This window comes from Sycon ciliatum, chromosome 12 (assembly GCF_964019385.1).
Source record: "Sycon ciliatum chromosome 12, ocSycCili1.1, whole genome shotgun sequence".
NCBI classification, from domain to species: domain Eukaryota; kingdom Metazoa; phylum Porifera; class Calcarea; order Leucosolenida; family Sycettidae; genus Sycon; species Sycon ciliatum.
Window position 1 is genome coordinate 26,695,518 of NC_088654.1, and position 8,468 is coordinate 26,703,985.

Consider the following 8,468-nt stretch of genomic DNA (forward strand, 5'->3'; position numbering starts at 1 on the left):
GTCCTGGTCCTGGTTCTGATCCTGATCCTGGCCCTGGTCCTGATCCTGGTCCTGGTCCTGGTCGTCGGGTCCTCTGGTCCTCTGCTCTTCTGCTCCTCGGGTCCTTTGGTCCTCCGATCCTCCGCCCCTCCGCCACTTCACCCCTCCGCCGCTTCACCCCTCCGCTCCTCCGCCTCTCTGGTCCTCTGCTCGTCTCCACATCTGCTCCTCTGCTCCTCCGCTCCTCTGCTCCTCTGCTCCTCTGCTCCTCTGCTCCTCTGTCCCTCTGCTCCTCTGGTCCTGGTGCTGGTCATGGCCCTGGTTCAGATCCTGGTCCTGGTCATCTGGTCCTCTGCTCTTCTGCTCCTCTGGTCCTCCGCCCCTCCGCTCCTCTGCGTCTCTGCGCCTCTGCTCCTCTGCTCCTCTGCCCCTCTGCTTCTCTGGTCCTGGTCCTGGTCCTGGTGCTGGTCCTGATCCTGATACTGGTTCTGGTCCTAGTCCTGATCCCGGTCCTGGTCCTGGTCCTCTGGTCCTGATCCTGGTCCTGGTCCTCCTGGTCCTGCTGGTCCTGTGCTCCTCTGCTCCTCTGGTCAACTGCTTTTCTGCTTCTCTGCTCCTCTGCTCCTCGGATCCTCTGGTCCCCCAGGTCCTCCTGGTCCTCGGGTCCTCTGGTCTTCTGCTTCTCTCCTCCTCTGGTCTTCTGGTCCTCTAACAAATTATCCGCTCCTCTGCTCCCCTGCTCCTCTCGTCCACTGGTCCTCTGCTCATTTGCTCCTCTGCTCCTCTGCTCATCTGCTCCTTTTCAGCTTTGCGCCCCCGCCCCTCTGCTCACCTGCCCCTTTTCTTCTATGCTTCTCTGCCCCTCTGCTCCTCTGGACCTGGTCCTGGTTCTGGTCCCCTTGCCCTGGTCCTGTCCTGGTCCGGGTTCCGGTCCTTGTACTGGTCCTGCGCCTTGTCCTGGTCCTGGTCCTGGTCCTTGGCCTGGTCCTGGGTTTGGTGCTAGTCCTGTCCTGGTCCTGGTCCGGGTTCTGGGCCTGATGCAGATCATGGTCCTGGTCCTGGGAACTTGTCCTGGTCCTGGTCCTGGTCCTGGTTCTTGTCCTGGTCCTTATCCTGGTCCTGGTCCTCCTGGTCCTCCTGGTCCTCCTACTTCTCTTGGTCTTCTTGGTCCTCCTGGACCTGTGGTCCTCCTGTTCCTACTGGTCCTCCTGGTCCTACTGGTCCTCATGGTCTTGCTGGCCCTATGGTCCTCCGCTCCTCCACCCCCCTGCTCCTATGCTCCTCTAATCCTCTGGTCCTGTGGTCCTCTGCAGGACCAGGACCAGGACCAGGACATAGAGACATAGACCGGAAGCATGACCAGAACCTCTGCTCCTCTTCTCCTCTGCTACTCTGCCTTTCTGCCCCTCTGCTCTTCTGCTCCTGGTCCTGGTCCTGGTCCTTTTCCTGGTCCTGGTCCTTTTCCTGGTCCTGGTCCTGGTCGTGATCCTGGGCCTGGTCCTGGTCCTGGTCCTTGTTTAGGTCCTAGTCCTGGTCCTGGTCCTGGTCCTGGTGCTGATCCTGATACTGGTCCTGGTCCTGGTCCTGGTCCTCGTCCTGGTCCTAGGGCCTTGTTATGATCCTGGTCCTTAGCCTGGTCCTCGTCCTGGTCTTGGTCCTGGTCCTTGTCCTGGTCCTCTTCCTGGTCCTGGTCCTCCGTGTCCTCCTGGTCCTCCTGGTTCTCTTGGTTTCCAGGTACTCCTGGTCCTCTGGTGCGCCTGTTCCTCTTCGTGTTCCTCGTCCTCTGGTCCTCTGGCCCTCTGCTCGTGTCCCCCACTGCTCCTCCGCTCCTCTGCTCCTCCTTTCCTCCGCTCCTCCGCCCCTCCGCTCCTCTGATCCTCCTCTGCTCCGCTCCTCCGCTCCTCGGCTTCTCCGCTCCACCGCTCCATCGCTCCTCCGCTCCTCCACTACCCTGCTCCCCTGCTCCTCTACTCCTCTGCTCCTCTGCTCCTCTCCTCCAGGACCAGGATTAGGACCCAGACAAGGACCAGGACCAGGACCAGAACCAGGACCAGGACCAGGAGAAGAGGATCAGAGGAGCAGAGGAGCACAGGAGCAGAGGAGCAAAGGAGCAGAGGAGCAGAGAACCAGAGGACCAGGAGGACAAGGAGAACCAGAAGACCATGGTGGACCAGGAGGATCAGGAGCAGAAGAGCAGAGGAGGAGAAGAGCAGAAGAGTAGTGGAGTGGAGCAGCGAGAGGACCATGCCCATGACCATGACCAGGGCCAGGACCAGGACCAGGACCAGGACCAGGGCCAGGACCAGGACCAGGACCAGGACCAGGACCAGGACCAGGACCAGGACCAGGACCCGGACCAGGACCAGAACCTGGACCAGGACCAGGACCAGTACCAGAGGAGCAGAGGAGCCGAGGAGCAGAGATGCAGCGAAGCAGAGGAGAAGAGGGGCGGACAAGCGGAGGAGCGGAGGAGCGGAGGAGCGGGGGAGCGGGACCAGGACCAGGACCACAGCCAGGATCAGGACCAGGACCAGGCCCAGGACCAGGACCAGGTCCTGGTGCTGGTCCTGATCCTGATCTTCGTCCTCGTCCTAGTCATGCTCCCGGTCCTGGTCCTGGTCCTTGTCCTTGTCCTGGTCCGCCTGGTTTTCCTGGTCCTCTGCTCCTCTGGTCCACTTCTCCTCTGCTCCTCTGCTCATCTGCTCCTCTGCCCCTCTGCTCCTCCGCTCCTCTGGTCCTGGTCCTGGTCCTGGTTCTGGTCTTGGCCCTGGTCCTGTCCTGTCCCGTGTTCTGGCCCTGGTGCTGGTCCTGGTCCTTTTCCTGGTCCTGGTCCTCCACGTCCTTCCGGTCCTCCTGGTCCTCCTAGTCCTCTTGGTCTTCCTGGTCCTCCTGGTCCTTCTGGTCCTCTTGCACTTCTTGGCCCTCTGGTCCTCCCCTCCTCCGCTCCTCCACTCCTCCGCTCATCTAATCCTCTGGTTCTCTGGTCCTCTGCTCGTATTCTCCACTGCTCCTCCGCTCCTTCGCTCCTCCGCTCCTCCGCTCCTCCGCTCCTCCGCTCCTCTAGAACCAGGACCAGGAGCAGGACCAGGACCAGGAAAAGGACCAGGACCTGGACTAGGACTAGGACCAGTACCAGCACCAGGAGCAGAGGAGCAGAGGAGCAGAGGACCCGAGGACCAGAGTAGCAGAGGAGCAGATTAGCAGAGGAGCAGAGGCCCTTAGGACCAGAGGATTAGTAGGACAAGGAGGACCAGGAGGACCAGGCAGACGACGAGAACCAGGAGGACCAGGGGACCAGGACTAGAGGACCAAAGGACCAGGACTAGCATCAGAACAAGGACCAGGACCAGGACCAGGACCAAGACCAGGACCAGGACCAGGACCAGGACCAGGACCAGGACCAGGACCAGGACCAGGACCAGGACCTCTGCTCTTCTGCTCCTCTGCCCCTCTGCTCCTCTGCTCCTGGTGCTGGTACTGGTCCTATTCCGTGTCCAGGTCCTGGTCCTGGTCCTGGACCTAGTCCTGATTCTGATCCTCGTCCTGGTCCTTGTCTTGATCCTGATCCTGGTCCTGATCCTGATCCTGGTCATGGTCCTGGTACTCGTCCTGATCCCGTCCTGGTCCTCGTCCTGGTTCTGGTCCTGGGCCTGGACCTGGGACCTTGTCCTGGTCCTGGTCCTCCTGGTCCACCTGGTCCCCCTGGTCCTCTCGGTCTTCCTGGTCCTCCTGGTCCTCAGGTCCTCCTGGTCCTCTTGGTCCTACTGGTCCTCTGGTCCTCTGGTCCTCTGCTCGTATGGTCCACTGCTCCTCTGCCTCAGGTCCTGTGGGCCTCTGGTCCTCCGCTCCTCCGCCCCTCCGCTCCTCCGCTTCTTCTGTCTTCTGCTCCTGTCGTCCACTGGTCCTCTGCTCGTATGCTCCACTGCTCCTCTGCTCCACAGGTCCTCTGGTCCTCTGGTCCTCCTTTCCTCCGCTCCTCTGCCCCTCAGCTCCTCCGCTCCTTCGCTCCTCCGCTCCTCCGCTCCTCCGCTCCTCCGCTCCTCCGCTCCTCCGCTCCTCCGCTCCTCCGCTCCTCCACTACCCTGCTCCTCTGCTCCCCTTCTCCTCTGGTCCTCTGCTTCTTGACCAGGAACAGTAACAGGACCAGGACCAGGACCAGCGAGAGGATTAGGACCAGGACCAGAGCCAGGACGAGGACCAGGACCAGGACCTGGATCAGGATCAGGACCTGGACCAGGAAAAGGACCAGGACGAGGACCAGTACGAGGACCAGGACCAGGACCAGGATCAGGACCAGGACAAGGCCCCAGGACCAGAACCCGCACCAGGAGCAGAACCCGGACTAGGACCAAGACAAGGACGAGGACCAGGACCAGGACGAGGACCGGGACCAGGACCAGGACCAGGATCAGGATTAAGACCAGGATCAGGCCCAGGACCAGGACCAGGAACTGGACTTCAGGACCTTTGGTCCTCTGTCCTCCGCTCCTCTGCTCCTTCACTCCTCCGCTTCCCCCTCCTTCGCTCCTTCTCTCCTCCGCTTCTCTCCTTCTCCACTCCTCCGCTCCTCGGCTCCTTCGCTCCTCCACTTCACCGCTCCTCCGCTCCTCCACTATCCTGCTCCCTTGCTCCTCTGCTTCTCTGCACCTCTGCTCCTCTGCCCCTCTGCTCTTCTGCTCATCTGCTCCTCTGCTCTTGGTCCGAGTCCTGGTCCTGGTCCTAATCCTGATTTTGGGCCTGGTTCTTGTCTTGGTCCTGGTCCTGGTTCTGACCCTGGTCCTGGTCCTGGTCCTCGGGTCCTCTGGTCCTCTAGTCCTCTGCCATTCTGGTCCTCTGGTCCTCTGGTCATCCGGTCCTCCGCCCCTCCGCCCCTCCGCTCCTCTGACCTTCCGCTCCTCCGCTCCTCCGCCCCTCTGCTCATCTGGTCTTCTGAACCTCTAGTCCTGGTCCTGGTCTTGGCCCTGCTCCGGGTCCTGGTGCTGGTCCTTGTCTTGGTCCTCTGCTCCTCTCGTCAACTGTTCCTCTGCTCCTCTGCCCCTCTGCTCTTCTGGTCCTCGAGTCCTCTGGTCCTCTGCTCCTTTGCTCTTCTGCTCCTCTGCTTCTCTGCTTCTCTGCGCCTCTGCCCCTCTGTCCCCTGCTCCTCCTCTCCTGTGCTTCTCTGCTCCTCTGCTCTTCCGTTCCTCTCCTCCTCTGCCCCTCTGCTGCTCTGGTCTTGGTCCTGTCCTGATCCGGGTTCTGGTCCGGGTGCTGGTCCTGGCCCTGGTACATGTCCTGGTCCTTGTCCTCGTCCTTGTCCTGGTCCTGGTCCTTGTCCTGGTCCTGATGCTGGTCCTCTTGGTCCTCGTGATATTCGAGGTCCTCCTGGTCCTCCTGAGCCTCCTGGTCCTCTGGTCCTCTGGTCCTCTGGTCCTCTGGTGATCTGGTCCTCTGCTCCTCTGCACCTCTGCACCTCTGCTCATCTACTGATCGGGTCCTCCGGTCAGCCGGTCCTGTTCCTGGGCTTCGTCCTCCTGATCCTCCTGGTCTTCCTGCTCCTCTTGGTCCTCTGGTCATCTGGTCATCCTGGACCTCCTGGTCCTCTTGGTCTTCTTGGTCCTCTGGTCCTCTGTTCTCCTGCTCGTATGCTCCACTGCTCCTCTTCTCCTGAGGTCCTCTGGCCCTCTAGTCCTCCGCTCCTCCGCTCCTCTGCTCTGCTGAGCTCCTCTGCTCCTGCGCTCCTGTGTTCCTGTGCTCCCGTGCTCTTCTGCTCTTCTACTCCTCTGCTCCTCTGCTCCTGTGCTCCTGTGCTCCTGTGCTCCTGTACTGCTGTGCTCCTGTGCTCCTCTACTCCAGGGCTCCTCTGCTCCTGTGCTGCTTTGCTCCTGTGCTCCTGTGCTGCTGTGCTCCACTGCTCCTCTGGTCCGGGTCCTGGTCCTGATCCTGGTCCTGGTCCGAGTCCTGGTCCTGATCCTTGTCCTGGTCCTGATCCTGGTCATTGTTTTGGTCCTTGTCCTGATCCTGGTCCTGGTCCTCCTGGTCCTCCTGGCCCTACTGGTCCTCCTGGTCTACTTGGTCTTCCTGGTCCTCCTGGTCCTCTGGTCTTCTGGTCCTCTGCTCGTAGGCTCCTCTGCTCCTCAGGTCTTGTGGTCCTCTGGTCCTCCGCTCCTCCGCTCCTCCGCTCGAAATCCACAGGCGTAGAACATCCCCAAATAAAGTTCCAAGTCCACAGGTGTAGATCCCCCGCAAGAAAAGTCCCATATCCACAGGCGTAGATCACTGGCAAATCCACAGCCGTAGATCACTTCCAAGGAAATTTCCAAATCCACAGGCGTAGATCGCCCCCGGGGGAAGTTCCATACCCAAAGGCGTAGATTACCCTCAAGCATAGTACAAAAATCCACAGGCGCAGAGAGAGGTAGGGAGAGAGGAAGGGAGAGAAGTAGACAGAGAGGTAGGGAGAGAGGTAGGGAAGAAGGAAGGGAGAAAGGTACACAGGGAGGTAGGGAGAGAGGTAGGGAGAGAGCTAGAGAGAGAGGAAGAGAGAGACGAAGAGAGAGGAAGGTAGAGAGAGAGAGGTAAGGAGAGTGGTAGGGAAAGAGGTAGAGAGGGAGGGAAGGAGAGAGAGAGGTAGGGAGAGAGGTAGACAAAGAGGTAGAGAGAGAGGGAAGGAGAGAGAGGTAGAGAGGGAGGTAGGGAGAGAGGTAGAGAGAGAGGTAGGGAGAGAGGTAGGGAAAGAAGTAGGGAGAGAGGTAGAGAGAGAAGTAGAGAGAGAGGTAGGGAGAGATGTTGGGAGAGAGGTAGAGAAAGAGTTATGGAGAGAGGTAGGGATGGAGGTAGGCAGAGAGGTAGGGAGAGATGTAGACAGAGAGGTGGAGAGAGTGGTAGGGAGAGAGGTATGGAGAGTGAGAGGTATGGAGAGGGGTCGGGAGAGAGTTAGACAGATAGGTAGAGGGAGAGGTAGGAAGCAAGGTAGACAGAGAGGTAGACAGAGAGGTAGAGAGGGAGGTAGACAGAGAGGTAAGTAGGGAGATAGAGAGAGCGGTAGGGAGAGAGGCAGAGAAGTAGAGAGAGAAGTAAAGAGAGAGAGGTTGGGAGAGATGTAGGGGAAGAGAGGTAGAGACAGAGGTGTGGAGAGAGGTAGGGAGAGAGGTAGGCAGATAGGTAGGGAGAGAGGTAGGGAGAGAGGTAGACAGAGAGGTGGAGACAGAGGTAGGGAGAGAGGTATGGAGAGAGGTAGACAGAGAGGTAGGGAGATATTGAGAGAGAGAGGTACAGAGAAAGGAATGGAGGAAGGTAGAGAAAGAGGTAGGGAGAGGTACACAGAAGGGTAGAAAGAGAGGTAGACAGAGAGGCTGAGGAGTGGTAGGGAGAAAGGTGGAATGAGAGTGATAGATACAGAGGAAGATAGAGAGGTAGAGAGAGGAAGGTAGAGAGAGAGGTAGGGAGAGTGGTAGGGATAGAGGTAGAAAGGGAGGTAGACAGAGAGGTAGACAGAGAGGTAGGGAGAAAGGTAGGGACAGAGGAGGTAGGGAGAGAGGTAGGGAGAGAGGTAGAGAGAGAGGTAGACAGAGGTAGACAGAGGAAGGTAGAGAGTGTGGTAGGGATAGGTAGGGAGAGAGGTAGTGAGGGAGGTAGAGAGAGAGGTAGGGAGAGAGGTAGGGAAACAGGCAGAGAGAGAGGTAGAGAGATAGATAGAGAGAGAGAGAGCGGTAGAGAGAGGAAGGTAGAGAGAGAGGTAGGGAGAGAGGTGAAGCGAGAGTTAAACAGAGAGGTAGAAGGAGAGGTAGGGAGAGAAGTAGTGAGAGAGGTAGAGAGGTAGGTAGACAGAGAGGTAAATAGGGAAATAGAGAGAGATGTAGGGAAAGAGGTAGAGAGAGAGAGGCAGCGAGAGAGTTAGAGAGAGAGGTAGAGAGTGAGGTAGATAGAAAGGTATAGAGAGAGAGATGGAGACAGGGAAAATGGAGAGAGATAGGCAGAGAGGTGGGGAGAGAGGTAGACAATGAGTCAGAGATAGAGGTAGATAGAGCGATAGGGAGAGAGGTAGGGGGAGATGTAGAGAGAGGGGTAGAAAGAGAGGGAGGTAGAGAGAGAGAGGTAGGGAGAGGAAGGTAGAGAGAGATGTAGGGAGAGAGGTAGAAAGAGGTAGGGGAAGAGGGAGGGAAAGAGGAAAACAGACAGGTAGACAGATAGAAGTAGGGATAAAGGTAGAGAGAGGTAGGGAGAGAGGTAGAGAGAGAGGTAGAAATAGGTAGATAGAGAGGTAGAGGGAGAGAGATAGAGAGGGAGAGAGATAGAGAGAGAGAGAGAGAGAGAGAGAGAGAGACAGAGAGATAGAGAGAGAGAGAGAGGGAGAGAGAGAGAGAGAGAGAGAGAGAGAGAGTAAGACAGAGAGAGAGAGAGAGAGAGATGGAGAAAGAGAGAGAGGTAGGGAGGGCAAGAGGTAGACGGAGAGGTGGGGAGAGAGGTAGGGAGAGAGTTACAGAGAGATAAGGAGAGGTGGAGAAAAGGGC